The 23,843-nt window shown below is 47.4% G+C and overlaps 1 protein-coding gene across 3 annotated transcripts in view; it reads left to right on the top strand.

Moving 5' to 3' along the window:
- The first annotated feature begins 2,339 nt into the window (after positions 1-2,339).
- LOC146197475 (solute carrier family 35 member G1-like) overlaps positions 2,340-23,843 on the top strand; it is a 28,053-nt gene continuing 6,549 nt past the window's right edge. The window contains exon 1 of one of the 3 annotated variants that reach the window (XM_084599308.1): positions 2,340-2,689. The gene's annotated coding sequence lies outside the window, so the exon portion shown is untranslated. Of the gene's footprint in view, positions 2,690-7,217; positions 7,275-13,983; positions 14,050-23,843 lie in introns of those variants that run through there. The other 2 variants (XM_084599310.1, XM_084599309.1) reach the window with 2 other exon arrangements.

Genomic DNA, 23,843 nt, shown 5'->3' with positions numbered 1-23,843 from the left:
CGATGTTTTCTTGCCTGTGTAGGGGTGTGTTTATTCACGCGACCTAGGTGGATCCAGCTGCCCAGGAAGAACTTGCAGCCTAGCGTCAGGCGTAGCGAACCACGAAGACAGCGACCAACTTCTTCGTCCTCGGTTTCCCCCCGGGTAGAGAAGGAGCCATCCTGGCGACTTATGGGGCCGAAAGCACAGACGGATCGTAGCAGGGCTTGAGCCTGTTCACATGGACTGTTTCGCGGCCACTGACAGTAGATGTTTGTTGAAGGACCCGATAGGGACCGTGATACCGAGCAAGTAGCCTATTTGAAAGGCCAGGTGTTGTGGCAGGGACCCAGAGCCACACCAGGGAGTCAGGGGAATATGAAAAAGACTCGCCGGCGCCACGGTGGTGTTTTTGTTGCCACTGGTTTTCCGTTTTGAGCGAACGGGCGGGCTGATGACATTCTTCTGCGTGCTGGGGGACGTCCGAGAGTGGCGTGGATTCGGAAACACCAGGGCGATAGGGAAGGAGCGTGTCCATTGTGCAAGTTGGCTCGCGCCCGTAAAGAAGAAAGGAGAGAATCGTCTTCTTCGCGGCTGTTCAAGGTCATTCGTGGCCGCGGCTACGGCATACGCGACGAGCTGAAACCTGGCGTAATATTGCTTTCGCAACAAAAACTTACTTGGCGGCGAACATGCCGCTGGAAGGTGGCAGGTGGCAGATGGCAAGGACGGGCACTGATTGCCTGGCCGAATTTCAGGCCACGAACGCCATCAGCTTTAGCGCAATCAGTTCCACTACATTTTTCGGCCCACTTTACTGCAAGCCAGTTAAGGGTATTCACAAACAACACGCGTATTTATGACTCATAGTCATTACAATACTTTCGCATTCTAACGTGTAAGCGGCCTTAAGTGACTTTGTTTTTGTTTTTGCATTATTCAGGTTACTCAGTGTATTCATGTCGATGGCTATCTGGTCTGCGTAGCGGCCACGTTCAGAGCAAGCCTCCGGCATTCATCGGCGTATGTCTGCGTGCGAGCGAACCGCTTTGACGCAAGCGATTGTCGTGGCCATATTTTAAAGCGACATCCGTGAAGCCATCTCCAACATCCACGTCGCCAGGTGCAGCGAATGACATAAGTGCGCATGAATATGAAACTTTCCGAAATTCTGGTCCCTGACTCAGAAGTCGGCATGATGCAGACGATCACATGTTACAGCGGTTTTCTAGAGGTATACCGCCCTCTGGTGTCACTCACGTCTTGGGGATGCGACAGGACGTAAAGTAACTCTAAATATTTCATATTACAAACGTCTTTACTGAACGAAAAGCCGGTGGTGTTGTCAATAGACGCGACCCCCGCCTCGAAAACGACAGCTGTAGCGAGTTTCAACTGATCTAAAGCTTTGTTATTAACATGAAAACGCATGTAGGTGCACTTCCACGACCGCCTTATAGCACAAGTGGCGAGCACAATGGTTCTTTCTTAACGATCTGTTGCTTTTGTACTGAGATGCGAATATTTTTGTGGAGTATTGCCTAGTTTTGATGACAATGTTATTATATCTAGCACTGAATGCGGAGTACGAGCGTCTTGGAAAATGTTCTCGTGGCACGTAAACATCACTTATGCCATCACGCACCGAGCGTGGCGCTGCGCATAAAACTGTCAGCCCACTCTGCAGGTGACAATCGGAGAGACATGCGCCGATTGCTAGCAGCACCCGTTGACCTATGCGTCGGTCATCCATCACGCCTGGTTCAACATCTGTGCGACAGTTTGCGATTCCTTCTTTAATGAGTGACACGTGTAGCTGGCGACGTCGACCGTGCATCGATGCAGTGCCACAGCGCTTTGTCAGCCTGTGTTTTCGACATACAGGTGAACACCCAGACCTGAATGTAAAAAGCCGAAATAAATGGAGCTGAGTGTGGAGCACTTAATATTAGCAAATGCTAAGTGAGAAAAAAAAAGAGCAATAACACTAATGTAAAAAGCGAAGATGTTTACAAATACCATGGCACACGACACAATAACGTGAATTACCACACGGTAGCATGCAGAGAGATGAAAAGAAAAACGCTTCTATAAAACGAAATCGCATCATGGAAGTATAGAAAGGGGCGCTTTAGGGAACAAAGCCGATTGTGAAGTGTTTCTTTTTCGTTGTTCTTCGCGACGTTTATCGTCAAGCGAAGGAAAGTTATTGTGTTTTCTCCCTTACCCTCTCTAGATCTTCCCCCCTCTCTCTTTACCTCTCCCGAATACATTTGGATTGCGTAGAGCGAATCGCGCAGCATTCTCTGCACGCATCCAAAGGGCGCCGCCAGCTGCGTGTCTGGATGGGGGAGGGAGGATGAAGGGGAGGGAGGCAGCGTCGTCGTGTAGCTGCTGTGGAGAACGGACGGCTGCAGCGGCCACCGTTCGAGCTATCGCGATGGACGGCCTTAACGGCGCCCACCGAACGTCGAGGTTGTAGCGGTCGCCCACGTCAACCGTGTGGGTGTACTGCTGGCTGAGGCAGCGAGCCCTCCCCTTGTGCCCGGAACTACCCGGAACTACCCGGAGCCCCGTTGTTATCCTCCACCACACAAAGCGGGAAGCGAGGCGGACCTAATCGGGAGCAGGTTGTCCCGGCCAGAGAGCGTGAAGAGTGTCGCCGCGTCCCGAAGCCAAGTTTCCTCGCGGCGTTGGTGTGCCATTCAGGGTGAGCGAAAAGTGATCGAAAAGCCGGCTGGGCTTGTTTCGTATTCATTTGGTATCTGCGCTTTATATTTAAAAGAAATGGGAGTGAATGGCCGGATGCCTTGACGGGAGAGGCCATCTCGTGTTCTGCTTTGAAGTACATCCCGTAATCAGCTTTCTTCCCTAATCGGTCATTTCCTCAAAAACCGGTTGTTAAGTGGCTTATCGGTTACCATCATGGCGCTGTACTTATTGCATTGTAAGATGTCACTTTGCTTTCCTGTTTTTCTTTTCCCTTGAGCAGTAATGTGCCGCCTGCAGATCCTTTAGCGCCGTTCTCAACACCACAGCGAAGCAGTGACGGGTGGTGTACCTTTATTCCTAACATCATCGGAAGGACGTGGCCGGCAAAATTAGCGCGACTGTCGTTTCTTCAAGGCCGCGGAGATTAGAAAGTCGAAATGCAAAGAAAGAAAAAAAAAAAAAGACGGCTGTCTCTTTCTCTCCGTCCTTGCCGCCCGTTACCCAACTTGCACAAATGCTTTTCATCTTATCTCAATGGTCCCTCCCACGCCGGGACACACTCCGGGAGACCTGCCCCAGCTCAGAAAACTGTGCGGCCACGTCAATGCTGGTTTCTTGCCTCCTCGAGTAGCCAAGCCAGAACAGCAGGATTTAAAGAAGAAAGATTTCCCACGAAACACAGCAAGCTCCAAGTGCAGTGACTCTATTTCGTATAAAGCTGAAGAAATTGCAGTTGGGGGCGGTTAACAGAGTTAGTCATTAGACGCACAGCCTGCGTAAGAGAGAGATAGAGAAGAACGGATTACATGACTCCTGCAGTGCCTCTGAAACTCCTAAGGCCTGGACAGGTTCCATCGTTGAAAATTGTAATTTCTATCAGCGCGAAGCGAGCCATGTTGCATGGCTTTAATAGAAATTTGGCGACCTGCTTGTGTGTGTTTGGGGCGCAGATGGGCGGCAGGTTTAGCGTAAAGTTGCTTGTACACTCTGGGCCACACTAAAAGTGAAAGCGAAAGTACAAAATTATTATCGAATGCAGTAATAAATGCAAACAGCGCTAACAGACGGAGCAAAACAGAAGACGGACATATTTCCTTCCCTTTCTACTTTCTCATTGGATCAACAGGATCTAACCAGCCGGCATCAGACCTCTTCTATACATAGTATCAAGAAAAGCGTAGAAAATATAGGCGCTGTTCGTAGTCCTCTTCAAATCATTGTTTTTATTTTCTTTTTTTTTTCTTACATACAATTCCAAGTACTCGTCGATGTATGTATAATCGGCCTCCTGTTATCAAAATAAGCATAGCCGGATCGATGCCTATACGGGCGAACTTTATTCTCGCGTGGTGAAGGTAACCGGCATTTAAAAAGGCACATCACCGATTGTGCCAGTGCTTACTTCCTCACAACTCGCCATGAGCCCTTCAGTTTTTCGATTTGCGGTGGCCCAAACAGTTCTGAGAACGAATGGCATTCGTAGCCGTGCGCGAGTGCGCTTCTGACGATTTTCTTTTTATCGCAAGGCCGTAATTCAGTTAGCGCAGGTGCTTTGAAAGAACAAAAGCAGGGATGCTCCTTCCTCACAACGGCGGCACGTCATACGAATGCTACTTCTTCCGACAAGCTCTATCGTTCATTCCTCGATGCGTGGCGACAGGTGCGTTAAGAGCACCTCGACTGGCGCTCTTCGTTCGCTGCGTACCGTCGTGGACACGTCTCCAGGACTCATCATCAGGAATTGGAGCCCATAGCTCTGTTATTGGCCGGTGTCTGGAGACCAGACCTGTCTCGGTGAAAGTCGGACTTGCGTCCTGTGACGTGAGCTAGTGATCTTTGGCGATCACTCAAGTGATCGCCAAAGAACGTGGCACTAATACGACAACATCGCTTTTCTCGTCTAACAGAAATTTTGTCCAGGATAGTACGTACCTAAGTTTTACGTGGTCAGTTAGAAAAGAATCATATGAATCCTGCTCACAATAGAATCCTGCTCACAATTTCACAATAAAAGATAATGATACTCTATTTGTGAAGAATGTTTAAGCGCAGAACGATGCAAAAAGCAGCCGTGAAGCTGAAGGTTTCCGAAATAACCAATTCTAAAGCAGCAAATTTACTTCGGAACAAGAAGTCTATTTCGAGCACTCTGGATAGAAAGACAAGAAATCATTTGAAGCATCCTCTGTGTGAACGGCCAGCATTCGCAATAAGTGCAGGTGTTTAATTATTGTTTCTGAAGAAACGACAAGTTACACGTACGTTACTTGACCTCGTCTAGAAAAGAGACGCGTTAATTTACCTCTGGTATCTGCATCCAGTCTGTTCATTGATGGATGGACTATAATTTAATCTATCAGTCGATCGGCTCTTCTCGTGTTAGCCTGCAGAACAGCACGCGCTTTATTTTTTTTTTCTTCATTATCGACAGCAGAGAAGAAAAATCATTTCAAAGACCTGTTGCACCTTATGTTCATTAGAACGAAGGTTTACTGACTTTTTCGGGAACTATTTTCTTGCATGAATCGAAAGCTCCTTTCACAAATTAGAGAATATCCACCTATGGCACTGAGAAACATAGCAGAACAATTTAAAACTTAGGTTTCTTCTTCTTTTTTTTTTTTTTTCATATGACAGTCGCGTTTACTGATGTATAGCCGGAATATGCAAAACCTGCATCCAGGAAACGGTATTTATAGTTAGTATAGACATTGATAATTGCTTTCATAGGAACATCAATGAGGCCATTTCGTTTTGTCACCACAAGGAAGACTCAGTAAACGTCATGAATATTAATGAGTTATGCTTGTGGCAACCGCTAGAACAGGATCAACCAGGCGCACCTCGTGAACTTCAAACCGCAGATTCCACCGTCGTAATAACAAAGCATAAAGATTTTCAAATCCTAATCTTCAGTCACTGTTCTGCACTGACAATCAGTGCTTGAGCTGAGCATCTCGATTTCCAGGAGAGAGTTCCCCCCTCTTCTATCCTCTTCTATATGGGTTTTCTTTCTTTGCTGCAAAGTTCAAATGGGAGGCTTCGTGGCGTTTGCGTGTAGAAAACGAAGAAAAAAGAAAGAAGCAAAGAGAGTTGGGTCAAAAGATGTAAACCCAAGGGACACGACTGTATGCACAATGTGACAACACTGCAAAGGGTATTTTGTAACCGTATACAGACCTCCGATTGTGTAGCGTATCCGCTTAGCAGCCGTCTCGATTGATGCTTTTACGTTCTGCAAGCTTTCCAAGGTGCATTACGCAAAGGGTCCGGCCGGCTCAGCGATTTCAAAATACGCTGCCGCGATGATTCAGAAGCATTGGTACACAGCCACCTGCACACATGCAGGAATGCAAGAGCCGCAGCTGGAAGTGCGGCAACTACTCCAACGATTGCGTTGCTTAGAACTAGTAGCAGACTAATGGAGCATCCATGGCTGCAAGTGCAGGCTTCCTGTTGCTGAACTGGAACCGATACTTCGCAATGGTTCCTGCAGATGTGCGTCATCGCAGGTATGTATAGTTAAGACCAGCGGGGGTGCAGCATTCGGCGAGAAAAGCTATAAACTGCCAGTACTTGACCGTCATTGTCATCTACACTGCAGGAATGTAAACGGAGAAAAAGGTAGATTAGCTGAATAAACAGTGTGATTGCTGAGTGGTTGAAATGAATAAGCGGGGATGAAACCTAAACGCATTAAGGAGATAAAGTTGCTCACACGCGCACAGGAACAAGCAAGAAATAATTTGCAATATTCGAACTTATTCCATTTCCTGCTCATGCAAACGCACGTTTAGTCAAAATTTTAGGTCGGTGTGGCGGAACGATTGGCTTCTGCCACCAGTGATCTCGTCCAGCAGCAGCGCCAACTTGTATTCGGTAAATATGTTTCGAGGAAGTAAATACCGTAAGACTGTGATGGACGCCTGTGAGTATAAACTAACACTATATGGATCGTACACGATACGTGGGGCCTTGTGGGGTTGGACTTCCCACGCATATGAGTCTACTATCCGGCGTCAACAAAAGAAATTATGTTTGCCTATCCACTCTTTTGGGGGTGACGCGCATTACACTGGTACGTCAGGCGCAAGAAACGAAAAAAAAAAGAAAAAAGAAAACGTTATTTCATGTAATAACGGATGAGTCACGCATCCGCATTCTCCACACCTGGAGAGCTTCTGGGAGACGTGTAGTGAAGACGCATGGCAGTAGCACTGGAAACACAGAGCGAGAATCAATTGGCAACGCGCGCCTAACTACCCTCCCCACCCCTCCATAGCGTTGTTGCAGAGCGTCATCAAGAGGCTTTACGCGCACGCATTCTTTTTGTCCCTGTTTTCACCTTCTCTCCGCGTATTTCATCGGTGAGTCGAAGTACAAAACTATATTATCCCCCCCCCCCCCCCCCTTCTATCTCTCTCTTTCTTCCTTTCTTTTTTTTTTTTTTTTTTTTTTGCTGAATGTGTAATGCGTGTTGGCTGGCTTTGTGATCCACTTTACATAGAGCACCTAACACGGTGACACAAATCTTTCAGCCTCTACCGTTCCCTTTCGCTTCACTGGCATCCTGGCGTTACGAGGTACTGTTGCTGTCGTACAGATATGCTGCCGTATGCTTTTTTTTTTTTTTTTCCTTAAAGAACGTTTTAATAGCTGTAGAGTTCAGCTTTGACGGTTGGGTGGCCTAGCCAATCATATATCTAGGCAAAGTTGTATTGTGAATCATCTAACACGCTCATGCCGAGTTCCGTGTAAGTTGTATTTTTTTATAGTCAACGTCTGAACTGTACCACGTCATGTGTCGCGCTATACTGCGATCAGCATTCATGAACGTTTACTTCGTATTCGACGCTTCTGCACCCAGGTGAGGGTTCGTAATATTTCTTATACTGTAAAAGCACAGGCAAGACAAAACGGTTGCTGCCAACAGAAGTTTGTCCGACACATCCGCAGCCTCCTGCAGTTCCTGAATAAGTTTAGGGCATCAGATGTTTCATGTTTTCCTTTTCAGGCGTAGAGTCCGGAAGCGTGATGAGTGGATTGGGATTGGTCTAAAAGGCTTCACGTCATATCTGAAGCTATTGAAACAATGGATAAATTGTGATTAGACAAACGTGACTCCAACATCATTAGCATGTGTACGCATTTCGAGTAAGAGTGAGTGCGCTGAAAGAAAAATTTAGGGTGAAATGGGAGTCGAACGCGGCACCTTAGGATCCCGAGTCCGAAACTATGCTGCTATACCCCCTGAGATTTTTTTCATTGCCTGCTTGGACGATACCGTAAATGCAAATACAGATCGGTGTGCCCAATGCGTCAGCGTCATGCAACCGTCATGGTCATATCAAAATTTCATCGGGCGCATGAGGTCGTCGAGGGTAATCCACTCTAGTGGTTTGCTTCATACTAATCTAATGAAAAGAATATTTTCTTTGAAATTATTACGTACCAAATGCACATTTACTTCTGCATGACGAACAGCGATCCTCGTCTTCCGCAAGCTGTGGAGGCCCAGGACCATGGAAATGATACTCCTTGATCACTTTCGAATGGCAGATATCGGATTCCATACCCAGTTATGAGGAGTTTTTTTCGAGAGCACTCAGGAAAAAATCCCAATTGCAACAAGCTGCCATTTAGCCGTCTACCGTACAATGATTACTTTTGAGTTCAAGCCATATGTTAACCAGGAAAGTGTTACTAGGCAGGTTTGGTTTGGTTTTTGGGGTTTAACGTCCCAAAGCAACTCAGACTATGAGAGACGCCGTAGTGGAGGACTCCGGTAATTTCGACCGCCTGGGGTTCTTTAACGTGCACTGACATCGTACAGCACACGGGCGCCTTGCTTTTCGCCTCCATCGAAAAGCGGCCGCCGAGGCCGGGATTCGATCCCGCGTCCTTGGGAACGGTAGTCGAGCGCCGTAACCACTGCGCCACCCCGGCGGGATGTTACTAGGCAGGTGAAAAAAAAAAAAAAAAAAACGTTCTAACAGTAGATCTTACAGACATCATTTTGACTCGTTGCAGAGCATCTTTTCCCTTGCCTCCGCCGTTAACCATTCCATACTCAACCTGCCTACAGTTCTTTCTTCGTTACTGATATAGTGAACATGTAGTTATTGAGCCGAAATAACCGAAATACTCCAAAAGGGGAATGCAGGCGTCGCAGAAGGGGAATGCACCTGCATGTTCCTGGTACTGGCTCGCTCACCCTCTCGCGCAGACTGAGAAAATTGCAAACCGTGCAGAAAAGAGCAGTGGAGAGCTGAAAGGCACCCAGTCTGTGAAGAGAGAGAGAGAGAGAGAGAGAGAGAAATAACATTTATTGCACCTGTCAAAAGGTTGCTGAGGATCCGAGGCGAAGCTCTGTCCCAACCATGTCCTCCCCCTCAGCCGTCGACCAGGATCACTTGGATCTTAGCAGCGGCCAGGGCAAGACGGATGACTTCTCGTTGCCCTTTTTCGTCCTGCTTGAGAAGTAGTGCCTCCCAGGACTCATCTGTTCGGTCAGGTTCTCCAAATCTAGGACACGTCCATATCATATGGATCATGTCCGCTATGCCATCGCAACGTTTGCACCTGGGGCTAAAAATTTCCGGGTGCCACTTGCTGTAAAGCTGGGGGTTCGGGAATACTCCAGTCTGTAGCTTACGCCACATAACCTCCTCGCTTTTGGTGAGTTGCTTACACGCTTTTGGTAGTACTGATCTGCCTAATTTGTAATGATTTGGGATATCTTGGTAGGTGTTAAGGTCATCGTCGAACTGCAGGGGCTCCTCATCGCGCAAGGGGTACGGGGTTGCGCATAAGTCGTCACTGGGATCCCGGAATGTAGCTAATCCTCGGACCAGTACGTGCGCTTTCTCGTTCCCCCTCAACCCCTGGTGCGCCGGTATCCAAATGAGCGCGACCTGCTCTGCCGGTGGTGAACCACTGGCCAACACTCTTGCTGCTATGGCCGAAATGCGGCCCGCGTCAAAGTTTCTAATCGTTGATTTCGAGTCTGTAACTATAATTTTGACCTGTTGTTGTGTTAGAGCTAGCGCGATGGCCACCTCTTCCGCCTCCATTGTGGTCGAATTTCGGGTGCTGCAGCAAACTACCGAGCCCCCGTCTTCTCTAGAAAAAATAGGAGAGCTAAGTGGATTTCAGGACGATAAGAAAAGAGTAGGGGATAGCTGCGCGGTCCCCTCCTATTGTTGTAATAATTGGTTCACAGTAAGAGAAAGGCGCAGTATTTGTCACACTTGTTTCTGTACACACCTGAACCGCGCCGTAAGGAAAGGAAGGGAGGTTGGAGTGAAAGTGGAAAGAGAGAAAGAAGAGCCGCAGTGGAGGGCTACGGAGTAATTTCGACCACCTGTCCCAGCCCCATCATGGCCAGGATCAGCCACCCTTCACCACCTCCTCCTCCCTCCCTGCGCTGACATGGAGGGAGGAGGAGGTGGTGAAGGGTGGCTGATCCTGGCCCTGATGAGGCTGGGACAGGTAGGTCACCGCCGCTTGCGGCGGGGCTAGCCTGCCACCGAATTTCATCTGTTGTAGGCCGTCATTGCACCCGCCACTTCTTCGGTGGTGGACGACGGCTGTTGTTGCGACCGAAAGCAGAAAGCAAAGAGACATGGGACAACCTTGCCCCGGGGATGAATAGACTGGCATCCTCGGACTGGCATTTACTAATGATGGTCTACGTTGAACACTGTTCAGAAGTTATTTTAAAGCCATTTTACCGAACATTGTAGAACTGCACTGTACAAAGAGCGTCTCGTGTGACACGCGTGAAAGCCTTCGCAAGTTCGAGCTACAACATGATCATCCGGCCCTTCGTGGCAGCATAGCGCTTCCAGTACGTTCCTTGCAATATGGGTGTTCGTGAAAATGGCACGGAACGCAGGCGCCTTTCTACGGCTTGGTTAAAGCGGGGCTTTATATCTATGTCCTATGCTCTTTCACAAATTACGACTGTATGGCAATGGGTATGTGTGAGATAATAGAGACAATAATTACGAAAGTAGCAAAGGTACGGATCGGGGAGGAGTTAGTGCGGGCGAATGAGTATATCCGCCACAGAAGCCACTGGCGGGAGCCATTAGTTGTCCCCCCAGTTTCTCTTTCTCTTTTTTGACAACCGCGCGTAGGCCTCGGGAACGACAGAACTGGGCATGTATTGCAAGCTCTGGGGAGAGGGAGGTGGGGAGGGGTTACTGTAAGTAATGCATAACAACCCTGCTTTTCTCCTAGACGACCGCCAGCTGTCGCGTAGGCTCTCAGACCACGCCGGAGACACGAAAACGTCGTCGTTTTATGAGCACACGTTACTTGCTGGCTGCCATTTGATGTCATAGAAATCTCTCTCGCCATCGCAGCGTGGCGTCGATTCCGTGCAAATCGTCGATGGCAATAAATGAAAAAAAAAAAAGGGGGGGGGGGGGGGAGGCAGGGAACGATGGCGACAACATTAAATCTGAACTGCCTTAATATGCCGTGCAACACGCGTCTCATTGTTTCGCAACAAAGGCGTTGGCCGTTTCCTAAGCGCATTTCAACAGCAGGCCATTGTCAGGGAAGCACTTGCAAAACCCCCTCTTTAAAACACTATGGGCCAGCGCACTCCCTCTGTGACGTCACGTACCTCGATGGAACAGTGCTGGAAAGCACTTGCCGGCCTGGCTTGCGCCGTGCGTGAAAGCTGGTTCTTCATGCACGGCGATCCACGAACTGGAGATGTTCGCTCTTTAATAATCAGCTGCCCATCCTGCGATGCAATAACCAATAATATAGACATTGACGTGCAACGGCTGGCTTTCTTGCATTTTTGGTATAAAAAAAAAATAAGACAATCTATAAAAAAATTTATTGCACAGAATGCCTTTATTTCGCCACTGTCATTGACGACTATTGTCTGTGGTTTATTTTGAAGTGTGTAGTTTCCTCCCTTGGGTGGCGGCCTTCATGACGTTTAAAAGGCTGCCCCGTCCTGTGTTGCAACTTGCTCGCAATTCCACTTTGCAAAGCACATTTGCAGCACTCGACCCACATGTGCGGCGTTTATCCAGATGTCGATACGAGAAGAAATATTTAAGCTGCGTCGCAGAACATTTCAAGCAGCACACATAGTTTCGATATGGCGCAGGGCAGCAGTGACCGGCTGCAACCCATCTTGCTTGGCCATGGCGCATGACGACACGGATAGAGTGGGCAGTCCGAAAGTGTTCTAGGAGTTTTGGCATTTGGCGAGGTGCTTGAGAATATACCCGGAGCTTTTTGTTGCTTGTTCGTTTCTGGCGCAGTGTTGTTACCAGCCTACGTGATCACTAATCATGTAACCTGCTTTCTTGGGACACACCATTTCTTCCCTAATGTAAAGTAGCAGCGAGTCTGAGATCCATAGCTGAGGCCGATTTCTCCACAGTTCTTCCTAAGCAAGCCTTTCTTTCGCTTTCATGTGTGCTTATGTATTCTTAACCGTTTCATTCCCGCCCCACGCACTGTCTGATTCCCGTGCACTGTCCCATCTAAATGCAGCTGCGCCAGTGACCCGCTATAGAGTGCGAAACATGGGACTATTGTTATCCGCCAAGATTCGTGCGACCGACAAATGTTGCCTTTGCGACACACGTTAACCTCAATTCTAGGGGTCAACTGAGCTCTGCTGGTATCAGGGATTGTTGTTAAAAGGCTGTTAGCTTTCTTAAAACGTCCTCAGTGTTCCAACACAATTTCAGCGTGACGAAAACAGTGCTAAGGCAGCTTCTCTATTAGGGAAGCATGTGTTTCTTCTTTTTCGTTTTTTGCGGGGAAACTACCGCTTACTTATGGGACAAATTTACGTGACGGGAGCTTTGAGCCTCTGCAACTTCTCACGGGAGAAACATTTCTTCCACTCGCAAGGAAACTTTTTTTTTTCTTTGGAAAACCACTTATTGTCTGGATTGCTTTGGTGTGCGGGGCCTAACGTCAGAAAGCGACTATTAGGAACGCTGCAGTTGAGGGCTCTGGAAATTTCGATCACCCAAAGTTCCCATGAGCACTGCTATCGCATGATATACACGGGAGCCTTGCGGGAAACTGTTTTGGGGCAGCTTCCTATAAGAAGGAGACATTTCATTCGTAAGGGAACTACCGCTCTCCTCAAAGGGAAAATGAATGTAAATGAAACCGTACTCTACACCTTCTTCGCCTTGCCAGCTTCAAGGCCATGCTGCCGACGCTTCGCCGGCCTGTATGGAGAGCCCCGCGAAAGAGCACCTTCGAGTAGTTGGGAAATTTTAAACACGGTTTTCTAAATCGCTCTTGCAAAGTTCAGATCACACAGCACTCTTCAGTCCATAAACTGTGCACGAAGCGGCAATTGCTCGCATGTGCGTGCTTGCATCAGAAGACGCAGACACCCTGCCGTACAGTTAAATTCATATAAGCACTAACAGCAAGAGCAAAACGTCCTCCCTGAACATCCGTCACGAAATGGTAAGGATTTGTCTCAAAAGCGATTTCTACGTTGTGGAATTCCGTTTCTAGGTCTCTTTCTCCATTCACCCCTGCATTCAAAGCTAGGGGGGTCAGGTGTCCACACAGAGGGTAATAGTATATCTTTTCTTCCCTTGCCGCCTCCTCCAAAGTTCCCTTTCGGAAAACGCTGAGCATTTGAAACGAGTTAGCCCCGCCGGGGTGGTGCAGTGGTAAGACGCCCGACCACTGTGCCGGAGTACCCGGGTTCGAACCCAACCTCGGCGGCTGCGTTTCGATGGAGGCGAAACGAAGAGGCGTCCGTGTGCTGTGCGATGTCAGCGCACGTTAAAAATCCCCAGGTGGTCGAAATTACTCCGTAGCCCTCCACTACGGCTCCTCTTTCTCTCTTTCCGCTTTCACTCCCACCTTCCTCCCTTCCCTTACGGCGCGGTTGTGGTGTCCACAGAAAACAAGTGAGACAGTTACCACGCCTTTCCCTTCCTATAAAATAAATCATGAAACGAGTTTATTCAAAATAAAGTCCCGAATAACGTACCCAACGTGCGGGCGACGGTGTTATACCTCGTTTACAAGCAGAGACGCGCAGAACAGAAATGATAAACAAAAAGACAAAGCGACGAGGTGTGAAGACCCCCGACGACGCCGGCTGATCGAGTGCGTGGAGTATAATGTGTCGCCGCCGGCCAGCAGCGGACCACGTGTGCCGAGCTCTTTGATTGATCAGATCCAGACTTCGTGCGGCGGGGCGGTGCGCTGCTGTCACGCACGGCGCGCGCCGTGTACGAGCAGCAGCAACAACAACGCGTCGTCAGTCACAGCATAAGCTTTCGAGCGCGCGAGCTGGACTGCAAGAACAGTGAGCTGCGTCGAGAGACGTCTTAGCCCGTGAGTATATTCTGCGTGGCCAGGCTTTTACGTATAAGACGCGTAGTTCCATCAAGTACATGAGTGCGCCCCGCAGGACCACAGCTCTGTGTGGTGAGAAGTTTGCGACTCAAATTGGAACTGTCAAATTGGAACTGTCGCCTTCTCATTATGTTCTTCGCTGACCTCTTTCACTTTACTTCACCATAGGAGTCTGTTTTCGCTGTCTCTTTCTCACGCTGCTTCTTCATTCTGGTGTCAAAGCCTAATCAGATTTGGCCACATTAGCCGTACTGTGTAGTCTGCGCCACAAACCCAATTCCTACTCCCTGGGTTTTATTGACGCACATCAGAATCACTTTGCACGGCCTTTTCTGCATTTCGACTCCATCGGTCGATGAAGCCGTGGATTGAATCGGGCGTGTCTTTGTTATAGATCGAATAACTGAAGCCAGCTGTCGAAATACTAATAGCCAATAACACTTGCTGCCATGTCGTACGAAAGAGCCGCTCTAGGTCACTTCTTTTGTTTAGCGTAAATTTTGCAGGCAGTATTCGCCAAAATTTGGCGCTATTTTCCTCGAAAGCATCTTATGGAACTCAATGCTCAGTGCTACCAAAAAGCGTAAACATATTTCCCTGCAACTGTCTGCACCTCCAAGCACTAACATTCCCCAACACGGCATGGTTTGAATCCAAACTTTCCAAGTTGCTAAGGCCACGGAAAAAATTATGGGGGACACTTAAGTTCCGCCTTTAAGAATATGACGCCTAGTGTATAGGCTACCACCCCACATATAAAGTTCCCCTCTAACCAAGCCGTATGAACGTACCTGTGTGTCGTAGGGGTAACGTGAATGCGACGGTAATAGCAGGCTGGTTCCGATATAAAAGGTTGGTTCCCTCCCATATGAAAGGAGAGGCCCGAGTTGGCAGCTCCTGCCAAATGTATATAACGCCAGGCAACCCTATTTCATATCATTGCGCGGCCATGTCAGCTACCAGCTATCGCCTGCCAAGCTGTGCTCGTGATTTTTCGTTCACAATGCCGGAGCCGACGCCGGATTTCTGGTAATCGGGGCCTTTAACGTCATTTCGTTAAAATGCTATTTTTCTTTTGTGCCACGCCCAAGGTGTAGGAGGCCACGCCTAAAGGCTCACGCTCTGCGTCAATCTATACCTGCGCAATTATCTAATTACTGCACGCATGTACTGCACCCTGTACTGTACTCCACGTTTATGCAGCCTGAGAACAGAAGCTTCTAGCACACCTAATTACCGTTGTATGTGACAGTTAAACTGCATAAGTAATCTATTGTCAGCTACCACAAAGGGTATACTATCACGGCCGCTCAATGGAAACGATACATATCACCGATACCATACATTGCGTAAAATGCGTGACTGCACATACTGTGCATCACCGCTCACGTCTTTTAAATTGTTTACAATATTTCATCTTCCTGATGCTATCATCTTGCGGTCCCAGCCTCCTATTAGGAGAAACACCTCCCTATCTGTTCCTCTCTCTCCACCTTGTAACCTGTCAACCCTGACAGAGTAGATTGAGGTCCTAAGCGGGATCTCTCCCGCACCACTAATGTAATGGACGCAGCTGGCTTTTCCATGTACCGACCTTGACAGATGACAGGCTCTAGCAGTGGCAACCCTATCGGTCTCATCTCGCCACCCCCAGAAAAAAGGAGAGATATTTCCCTCCCTCTATTAGTAAGCACCTGCCAACCAACGTTACTCCGTAGCTAATAACTTTAGCCTGGCCGATGAGGTGAAAAGTATGTGAACTGTCTATGCCAGGTTTTTGCTCCAGTGAGGATTTCTATCTCATCGCATAATAATTTGGCACTTTAAAAGATGGTAATGAATACTCGTTAACCCCGCTTAGTGGAGAAAAAAAATTTAAAGAAAAAAAAACGGAGGAAGGTTTTCTTTATTGCTTATTCACAAATACCGGCACGTCGACATCAGTTGACGTGTCCGGTGAGAGTGCTGTCAACGCGCGGTATAAGGTCAGAAGCTGCGCCAACGTTTCAGCTTGAAACAATGTGTCAGTTGCGCACCAGTGAATTTTCCCTGAAGAACAATGCTGCATGCGCTCTAGAAGTGCCTTCGACAGTAACCCGGCATCGTCTTACCTGTACGAGGCGTGTACGGGACGCGTGGTCCGTACTATGTGGTCCTTGTCCGCAGTGCAAAAGAGTGTATGGACGTCGTTTTTCCCGACGTGCTACGACGTGCTGCGGCCGACATAGATGTACAGCCCCGCTTTAACCAACCCGTACGAACGTGATTTGCTTGGCCTATAAGTGATAACGCGTCGGACTTGGGGTCCAAGGGTCCCAGAATGATTGATTGGCATCGAAAGCTCCTATCTCGCAGGAGCTACCCAACCGGGAGCTCCTGCCAGCTAGGCCATGTCATGCGGTTTTGTGACGTCACAGAGCCTGCCGGCCATTCAGTGCTCTGCCGTACTACCTGCCAACACTACCACCTTTTAGAGACATGCTTGTGTGGGCTCGCTACCAACGCCGACTCCAATTTTTTCGTTAAACGGGGCCAGAGGGGGGGCTTTGTATTATTGGCAATCTGACTTGTATCGATGGAGTAGCGCAGTCATGCACCACTGTCACTGAAAGCGGGGCGTGCATGAGGCAAAGTTGGGAAGGTTTAGGTAAGCATGGTTAAACCGATGGTTGTGCGAAAGCGATGCGACGTTCCGGATGGACAGTGCGTTGAACGTGCTTTCGATTACGGTCAGCCCCAAGGCAGCCTCGCCGCCTCGTACCGTCTTCGTTCCTTCTAGCAGCTCGTACCATCTTCTGCCTCTCACGTTTTCTCTTCAGTTCTTATGACTTGGATCTTCAAGTTCCGCAGACTCCGCTTGACGATTTTGCTTGGTTCTTTCACATTGAGAGTCTAGGCAGAGTTTGAAAAAGTGTTAAGCGTCTCTATTTCACGACGTACAACTGGAGGTATATACGAAAGAGGGCCAAATGAATGTCCGTTAGTGACGCCGTACGAGCAAATGGCGCACAAGAAGCAGTACAGGAGGAAAATCTGCCACAGGAGTATCTGTTGTATATGACATCGTCCCATTCGCCACTTCTGTGGCTCGGCGGCGACGGCTGTTGTCACAGTTGCTGTGACAACCAGGTATGGAGGCATTACACAATCAAATTTGAGGAGAGATGGATGGATGAGTGCTTTGGCACTAATACAGATGTCGCCATCACCGAAAGCAAGTGTCCCGCTTCGCGGATCACAGAGGCTAGGCTACACCGCCACTCACTTTTAATGGCGCGCCGATCACAGAATATTTGTGATAAGGACGTCACGAGTTTGAATAATTATCGGAACAGTCTACCTCTCATCCATGATAAACGCTTCTTTTGCTGCCGGAAAAACGACAACATAGCTGGAAAAAACAGTCCAGAAATAGCTTTTTGTTGATTAAATAATCAGGTGGATTTGGTCATACTCGTAGGCAGGTGGCACAACTATATGCGTATCACTTTTGGTATATACTATATGCCTAATCTTCCTATGTAACAGAATGAGGCAGATCCTTTTATTTTTTGCTTCCCGCATCTCTAGCTCAGGTTTGTCAATTGAGGCAGCTGGGCGCGATGTGGCGGTTATCCAGCATGCAGGTTATTGGGCACGTGGGAGGGGGACTCCGAGATTTGCCCGGTAGGCAATGCGGTGACTTAGTTCCGCTTGTGCAGGAACATGATACCTAGGCGCTATACTAAGCACCTAGCAGCACAAGTGGCCAGTGCAGTCGAGTATGTGCTGGTTGCCTGCAGGTCCCGAGTCGAAGTAACGTAGTTCTCTGGTACTAGTGATTACGACGCACGACCCGCTGTATCTACGAGTAACTACCTTCCGTCCTAGAAAAAGGGTTGCTCGGATACGTAAGCTGGATAATAAAGCGGCAACCGCCTGGGATGATATTCCTTGGCGACACGTCGCGCGGAGACGACGTCAACGCCTGTCGTTGCTGCTGTGTATTTGCACGAAGAAACAGGGCTCGGCTACTTACCACCTCGTCGTTCGTTCAAAGGAAGTATAATTGTGCTATAGCATGCCATATTCAAGACTAAACAGCATGAAGTACTGTGAACGCAACATGAAGCAGATGACTAACGCAAAAGTAAGTATTTATTGCCAGAACGAAATAATTACACGACATGAGGGCGAGGATGAAAAATGCGGCTGGAGAGAGAGGGAGAGATAGAGAAGAGCAGTGGCAGGGGCAGAAAAAAACGAAAGACGGAAATGTAGGTGGTGAGTGGAGAAGGAGGGTACGGAGGAGGCAGGCGAAAGGGTCGCGCTCAGTTTTCGCTGTATGATGCCTAATATGTCATGGTGCGATATGAGCGCGTAGAAGAGAAACGTGCCGACGTCGCCAACTAGCCGCCTGAGACGAGGTCGACGAGGCACATCGACTCCTCCCACTGCTGTGACCTCAAGTAACACATGGATAGATGTCTCCTTTTAGAACAAAGCGTTGGTCCTGCAACCGAAGAGCACATGTCACTTCTCAGATCACAGGTCTCCTTTCGTAACATTCAAGAGCAGGGAAAGGTGTGTCAGCTGACATATATGATCACCAATGTCTCTTATCTAAGAACGTTGATGATCACGTATGGGGAAAATAAAGAGTAGTGTTTAAGCCAACACGTATTGCATGTATGGCAGAATCGACTTACCTGGAGACGTGCATTCAGAATTCGCATTACCGAGTATCGTAAATGTCTGCAGTTTTTTCAGCTGCTTTTTTACGCCCCTGACCTTGATTGCAACTTGTAGCAACAAAGATGGCGTTTCGAAGAAGTCAAATCGAATTTGCTCTCCCCCCTCTTTTATAAGCGCCATGGAAGAAAATAATGCCCGTAAAAAAAGAGACCGTAATAACCGTAACAAATTTGTTTTGTTTTGTCCTTTTTTTTTTTTTAGAAACGGGGTGTCAGTGCGCAGCTCGGTAAGACGTTTTACCCGGCAGTGACATTTCATGCGTGGGTAAATGACGTTACGTGCAAATTAAAAGGTTGAGTCAGGATTCTTCTTATAAGCGCTTCATTTAAATAAACTTTCATTGCATAACGAACATGTGGTGTTGGGCTATAAAAATTTGTTTTATAACGAGATTTATTGTATGGCGGGCTCGCTTACTATAGGGCTGTCAAGATAGCCGCTTGCAGGTCGTCAAAACCAGACCTCTCAAGTGGCTCAAAACCCTTGGGCTGTACACTTTTGACAAAGACTGTACATTGAAAACATGTCGCCTAGTGTTAGGTTGAATATTTCGGTCAGACCATTAGTCTGCGGGTGATAGGCCGTTGTAGTGCAATAAATGATGTTACATTGCTGCTAGAGGGACGAAACTACTTCAGATAAAAATGCACGACCACGGTCGCTCAGCAGTCCCGCTGCACTCCGTGATGAAGTATGCAGTGGTGTAAGAGGAAGGCGGCAACATCGCATGCCGTAGCAGCAGGTAGAGTGGCGTTTTCGGCGTAGCGGGTAAGATGATCTACCGGTATACAATGACCCAGCGGTTTCCGGCTACAGTGTAGGGAAGCGGGCTGTAGAGGTACTCGGTCGAAAGGCCTGGATAGGCAAGTGAGAGGCTGCATGGGGCCGGTCGAATGGCGATGGGCGAGCTTGCGACGTTGGCAATCAAAGCATGAGCGTACGAACTTGCACCTCTGCCAGAATGAATCAGTTCACCTGATGAAACGTAAAGGTTGTTGCCTGGTTTACAAAATCAAGCTTAGCTCGTTATAGCCCATGTGGAGCTGCGAAAACAGATTAACGTTTAAAAAACAGCGAAAGAATAATGATGTTTGAACTTTTACCGCTTAATCCAAATGCCAAATTGCAACTGAGGATTTTGTATACGTATGGCAGTTCGTGACTCATTACAGAGACACCTGAATTCAGACTATATACCGGACGCAATATCCGTCCATTGTCTTTTGCTGTTAATTGTCTGCACCACATACGCGCATTCTTCGATTCAGTTTCGGTTGGAAAATTACTCATTACGACAATCCATGAAAGCAGGGGCCGGTACGGGACCAAGGCAAGAAGTGATAAATTAAAAGAAATCTTTGTGAATTAAGTTCACTCTATTATGGCACGCTAGCAACGTGTCTGACTTCCTCCAACCCTGCAGGCAGCGAAAATGTGGAATGCAATCACCGAGGCTTCCCGTCTTTTCTGAATCCTGCATCGCGGGTGTGTAGAGAAATTTGAATTAGTGCTAACGCTAAGAGGCTGGCCTTGTGGAAGTAAATCTGAGCGCGCATACAACAAACCAATAACAAATAGCTCTCCTAATATGACGCAAAAATTTTAACTCGTTTCGCTGAGGAGGATTAGTCTCATACTCTACAGCCGACATCTCTGGAGCTTACATTTTTAATTTCGCAAGCATGTTGAGAAACGTGGCTTTTGTAATTTCTCGCGGTATTTAAAATACATTATTTATTTATTTATTGTCCTCAAAAACGAAAACGTCCATGTGTCGAACGTACCGGATGATGTTCAACGCATTTTACGGAGCTAATATCAAGCACGCTTCTCGCGCCGTCCTTCAATGCGTCCGCTTGTTCTTTGTCCGAGTCACATACGTGCAGTCGCGGACAGAAGAATATGAATGAGCCGCGCTTCGACAGCAGATGCCTCCAAGCGTTCTACCTGGCAAACAATATTTGGTATTTGATGAATATGCAAACAATATTTCATTTTGCCCTGGCAAATAAAATAATAAATTTATATTTTCCTTACATAATAGGACAGCAGATGAGTTTGAGCGCTGAAGCATGCGTGGGCCATATATTATTCGATACTTCAGAACACGAGGCCGTACGTATATACACGCTATATGCTGTTCCGCGTGGCGAGTGGTTGCCGTCCGGTGCATGATGATTGCCTCCTGCTGCGACTGCAAACTTTCATATGCGTGTAGACTATAAACTGATAGCGACAGGGTGCATGCTGAACCAAATGGAACGAAGGAGGGTTGAAATCTGGGTCAGTTGGTACATAGTCTTAGAGAACAAAAACCAGCCAAGGGACGAAGACGAAGGAAGACGAAGGAAGACGATGTACACACGGACGCTGGAACTAACAACTGGGCTTTATTGAAATAATAACATTTCCCAAGAAACCTAGCAAGGCATGCGCAGCTCGACGTCCAACACACAGCATAAAAGTGAAAAAAATAAAATAAAATAAAATAAAAAAATAGCCAAGGTACTAGGGTCTTTGAGATAAATAACTCATTTCTTTCTGCATCAACGATATGGATGCTGTGCTAATACAATTATCTCCTTGCATACTTATGTGATAAGCTTCAAGAACTTCGCGCTCTACCTTACCCTTGCCCCAAGAAATGTGACATTTGAAAACAGCGGATAACAACCGCAATCCCTACAATGGCGAGACAAATTTTTAGCTCCGCTAATGTGTGACAAAGAGACAAAAAAGAATGGAACGGTCATGAAGATCTCGGAAGTGTGTCTATAGGGGCGTATCCACCCTCTGCAGCGAGCCTTCGGCATGCGGCCAGATGGGATGGCTGCAATATGTATACGATTTATACAGAAAGAAAAGAGGGAAGAGAGAGAAGGCAGACATTTTTATCTGATTGATCGTCCTTAGTGGAAACTAAACACACAGACAAGCAGTGAGCTACTTGTACGGGGTATACGTGTTATGTGCGGTATGTTCAGATTAACGGTACCCAAATGACACAGCGGCTATGGGGGACGCCACAGAGGTGAACTCTGCATTAGCGTACACTGGCGTCACACAGCAACGGGGCGCTTTTGTGTTTCTAAACACGGCCGCCGCAGCAGATTCAATCTGGCCACCAGTAGCCGAGCGCCATAGCCACCGGTACACCATCCCAGCCATGGCAATCATGTACAAATAAAGGCGCTGCTATCACCATGAACAACTCGCAGCAGCATGCTGTTCTAGGGGTGGCGCTATAAAGGATGAATTTTCGAGCTTCGTTATTGAACGACTCGTTTTTCCTTAAAAGTGTGATGTCATGTCACAATATGGCGCTCATCTCTTGTGTGAGGCAGCAAGGCACCCGAGCAGTGTCAGCAGATGTTAAGGACCCCATGTGGTTGAAATTAGCCGCAGCCCTCCATTACACGGCGTCCCTGATACCCTGATAGCCTGAGTCACTTTGGGACGTTAAACCCTGAAACCCAAACCAAACTAAGGAACCCAGAGCGGCTTCCCGAGAAGGTAAAGGAATCTTTACAGGATCCTGCGCAAGAAACCGGGGACTCAACCAGTTTACAAAAACAAGTCAATTTTGGAGGTGATCAACGGAAATTTTGGAGATGGGACAAATAATTTTAGGAGTGGCCAAGTCGGTTGTGGACGTGGGTATGGTAAAAGTCAGCTCAATTTTCGAACTGGAAAAAAGGCAATTTTCGGGTGGGCCACCGACAGTGTCTGGAACGCCCTAAACTAATTTTGGGTATGGGCTAAGCCGATTCTCACCGAAGCTCAACCAAAACTAGTACTTAAGCTACATTTTTCAAAAGTCCCGCTTGGTGCTATTATTATTATTATTATTATTATTATTATTATTATTATTATTATTATTATTATTATTATTATTATTATTATTATTATTATTATTATTATTATTATTATTATTATGTAATTGCCTGTGGAAATTTATATGTGTATGCCACTACACCTTGTCCAATCCCCTCATGTGCGTATATGTCAAGTTTCAAAGGGCCAAGAAGAAGAAGATAGTGTTGCCGCATGATCAACGCTTCTCTTGGACACGATAACACAATCAAGCGTAAGATACGTGAGTCACGTTACGTTGTAAAAAAACAACTTAGTTTTGGAGTGGCTAATCGTGACTGGTATTAGCATTAGGTCAAGACTTCGATGCGGAGGCTTGGTCATAGTGATGACATGACAGCGGAACGTTGGCACTAGATGCCGCAGCCTTGCTGACAAGCGAGCAGTCAGTGAGATGGAGTCGTATTCAAGAGAAAATACATTTTACTCGGGTGGCTGTTTTTCTTACTTCTGCCTTGCATCATGTGCGCGTGCTTTATGTTTTACAAAAATACTTGTTTGCTTGTTCACTTGCACTCTGTCCGCCTGTTTTAGCTGCTGGCGATATACTGCGAAAGTGAGCTGCTTATAGCGTGTAGTAAAAAGGGATGACACCAACCCTGTACTTCCCGTACTGCTAATTAAGGAAGAATTGACGGTGACAGATTTCGGTGAGTCGTTTAAATAGACTTCGTGTTGGCTCATCTTCCCCGCAACGCTTAGAGCGAGCGTTGTAAAGTCGACTGTTGCTGACTTTACAACGAAGCCAGTATAGAACAGTTGCACAAGTTTTTAGATAATACAATGCTAGAACGTTTACAAATGTTGTAGGTTTGCGCACTAAAGTCAAGTAAAAAAATATGAGTGCTCCGACAGCAGCTGTTGCTATGATTGTCGGCTCCTCGTGGGCTTATTATATGTTCGGCGATCTGGGTTTGTGATCCAGTATTTAGTGTGTTGCTGTGATTCACTGCACAAGCGAAAATGTTAAAGGGATGTGCTCCTGCGTGACGACATGCTGCTTTTATCTTGTCCAGTGTTAATTCAATCGATTCCTTTTTCCGGTTGTAGCGGCCTGGTGCAGTGGATGAACGTTATAGACTAAATACAGTTCCGTATTGTTTGCGACTTGGAAGCGAAAGGGCAGCTTGCATATAGTATAAAATCTCCTTTTGCTGTGGTTTCGC

The sequence above is a fragment of the Amblyomma maculatum genome, chromosome 3 (assembly GCF_055883805.1).
Source record: "Amblyomma maculatum isolate TAMU_Amacu chromosome 3, ASM5588380v1, whole genome shotgun sequence".
NCBI classification, from domain to species: Eukaryota; Metazoa; Arthropoda; class Arachnida; order Ixodida; family Ixodidae; genus Amblyomma; species Amblyomma maculatum.
This window is presented reverse-complemented; position numbering and strand designations above follow the sequence as displayed.